This window comes from Gracilinanus agilis, chromosome 5 (assembly GCF_016433145.1).
Source record: "Gracilinanus agilis isolate LMUSP501 chromosome 5, AgileGrace, whole genome shotgun sequence".
In the NCBI taxonomy this organism is placed as follows: Eukaryota; Metazoa; Chordata; class Mammalia; order Didelphimorphia; family Didelphidae; genus Gracilinanus; species Gracilinanus agilis.
Genome location: NC_058134.1, coordinates 199,912,420 through 199,915,697, shown reverse-complemented (window position 1 = coordinate 199,915,697; position 3,278 = coordinate 199,912,420). Strand labels below are relative to the sequence as shown.

Sequence of the window (3,278 nt, the reverse complement as noted above, 5' to 3'; positions counted from 1 at the left end):
CACAAATGCAATATCCTTTTATTAGTTTGCAAGAGGAAATGATTGAAATCAGGGAAATTTGAAATTTCCTAGCTGGATTTCAACAAAAACCATTACATAATTGGTGAATTATGAAAGATTGAAAAATGAGTACCATGATTTCATAACTACAGCTAAATGTGAGCACTTTTTCTGCTCAGATCTATATTTCTTTATGAGTTATATTTTTCAGCTATGACAGCCATTGAAACCTAGCAACAATATACACTAAACTTGGAATCAGGCCTTCAAGTTGCTATATCACAAAGTATTAAATCCAGAATACCAAACATAAGGTATCATTATTAACAATATTTTAGTGAGAGCAAAAATATTTTTCTGCTTTTATTAAAATAAACAATTTTTTCAAAATGTTATTTTATCTTAAGCTCAACCTTTAAAATTTTCTCTTGTAGGGTCTGGGAGTCAGGAAGTACTATAGTAGGAATGAAAAATGAACTCAGAGAAAATCAAGTCTATGAAATTCATTTGTTTGGCTAATATTTGTCAGAAGAAGCACTTTTTAGGAAACTTGCAACTGATCAAAATATTCCAGACAAATATAGAGGATAGATAGTGCAACAACATCTACATATAAAATAGGAAAATCTGATTATTGAGGGGATATTTGCATGGAGAAACATGGCATTACCATGAATCATATTACCAGGCAGATTACCAAAGATTTCCTCACCTCTGATTATGTACTATGTAAGGATGAAAGCAATCTGAGAGGCATGAATAGAAAAGTTAATCAAGTGAAAAACTGCAAAGCTAAAATTGAACCTCTTTGAAAGCTATGATTCCAAGAAACAAGTTATTATTAAAGATCTATATTGTGGAAATGACTCTGACTTTGCCTCTGTGTATGAGAAACTTGTTTAGTGCTGCAAAGTATTTTTGGAAAAATCTCAAGGCTTATATTAATTTATTGCTCAAAGCCAACAATGATTGACATCATTGTTTGTATATAGGTTCCGAGTTAAGATGGTGGCAGAGTAAAAAGCAGCTGTTTAACCTCTCCTAACCGAAACATATAGGACTCCTCAAGGGGACATAAAAACAAATCCAGATGAACAAAGGGACCCTACAACAGGGCGCAGCATTGAAAGTATGTGAGTTCGGGGCATTTCCATGCTATAAAGGGGTGAAACAGCTCTCACTAAAACGTGAGCTGAGCAACCCCCCCCCCCACCATCTACAGCGCCAAAGCCAGCTCAAAAGAGTTAGAGCAAGTTTGGGGCACCCATTAAGTCATTGGCAGCTCCAGGGCCTGCTCCTGAGAGCAGCAAGACTAAAGACCCAAAGAGGCTAAAGAATGTGCGGACTTTGAACACAGACCTTGAGCGCAGGCGCGGGTGAAGGTGCGGATGCAGGCACGGACAAGGATTGTGAGCGCAGGCTTGGACCTTGAGTGGGGATCCAGTGCAGATGGGTGCAAAACTGTGGAAGCAGCACCCTGAGACTGTTAAAGGAGCCTTGGGCAGAGGAGCAAGCAAGGGGACCACCAGGAGGCTTGACCCTGAGAACAACTAGACCTAAGACCTCAGGAGCCTAAAGAGAACAGACAGACCCTGAGTGTGAGGATAAAGCTGAGAAAGCTCAGGGCTAACAATGGTAAGCCAGAATCAGAAACCCCAGAAGAGAAAGATCAACAAGAAGAAATCTTTAACATTTGACAACTTTTACACAGAGAAAATCCAGACAACAGGGCAAACAGCAGAGAACAAACAAGCAATCACATCCAAACCTTCCCAAAATAATGGAAACTGGTCACAAGCTCTTGAAGAGTTCAAATCTGAGATAATGAGAAAGATGGAAAAGATTTGGTGACAGAAGTGGGAAATAGCTCAAAAGAAAATTAACAGGTTAGAAGACAGAAACTCCCAATTAGAGAAGGTGCCCCCAAAACAAAAGAAATGGTAAGTAAAATGGAAACCAAAATCAGGCAAGAAAATAACAGTTTAAAAGGCAGAATTTCCCAATTGGAAAGTGAGGCAAGTAAATTGAAGACAAGAAACAATCAGATTGAAAAGGAAAACCAGTCTCTAAAGGCTAGAATCGAGCAATTAGAAGCTAATGATTTTCAAGACAACAAGAACAAATAAAGCAAAGCCAAAAGGCTGATAAAATAGAAGGAAACATGAAATATCTCAATGAGAAATTGACAGATCAAGAAAACAGGTCTAGAAGAGACAATTTGAGAATCATTGGTCTCCCTGAAAAAACAGAAATTATTAGAAATTTGGACTCCATAATAAAAGAAATTATTTAGCAAAACTGCCCTGAAGTTATACAACAAGAGGCAATATAGACATTGAAAGGATCCATAGATCACCCTCTACACTAGACCCTGAAAAGACAACCCCCAGGAATATAATAGCCAAATTCAAGAGCTTCCAAGTAAAAGAAAAATTTTTACAAGAAGCCAGAAAGAGACAATTCAGATATCAAAGAGCACCAATCAGGATCCCACAGGATCTGGCAGCCTCCAGGCTAAAAGACTGCAAGGCTTGGAATATGATATTCAGAAAGGCAAGAGAACTGGATCTACAACCAAGGATCACCTACCCATCAAAACTGACTATATACTTCCAGGGGAAAGTATGGGCATTCAACAAGATAGAAGATTTCCAAGTATTTGCACAGAAAAGACCAGGACTAAATGGAAAGTTTGTTATCCAACCACAAAAATCAAGAGAAACATGAAAAGGTAAATAAGAAACAGAGGGGAAAGAAAGAAAACTCTTATTTTTTAAATTTGCCTCTTTAAGGGCTTCAATGAGATCTAATTATTTGTATTCCTATGTGGAGAAATGTTATGTGTAATTCTCTGTAGTGAACTCTAATCACTATTATAGTTTTCACTATTATAGTAATTAAAAGAATTATTCATAGGGAGACGGTGGAGTACTAAATGATCTAAGATGATATGGGGAGTTGGAAAAGGGGGGGTGAATAGTAGAGGATACCAAGAGAAACTTGAATGAATGAGAAAAATAGGATTTTCTATTACATACAAAGAGGGCATGGGAAGGGGAGGGAATGAGTACTATTAAAAGAAGGAGAGGAAGAGAGCATAAAGAGGAAATATTTAAACCTTACCCTTAGTGGAATTAACCCTGAGAGGGAAGAGTAGCTATATCAATTGGGATATAGAGCTCTATCTAACCCTACTGAGAAAGTTAGAAGGGGTAAACCAAGGGGACCAGGGGAGTGGGGAGGTCAAAAAAGGCCGGGGAGAAGAAGGGGGAGGGAAT

At 38.0% G+C, this 3,278-nt stretch overlaps 1 pseudogene; it reads left to right on the top strand.

The window, feature by feature from the left end:
* Positions 1-472: 472 nt before the first annotated feature.
* On the top strand, positions 473-945 carry LOC123250041 (annotated as a pseudogene).
* Positions 946-3,278: the final 2,333 nt, after the last annotated feature.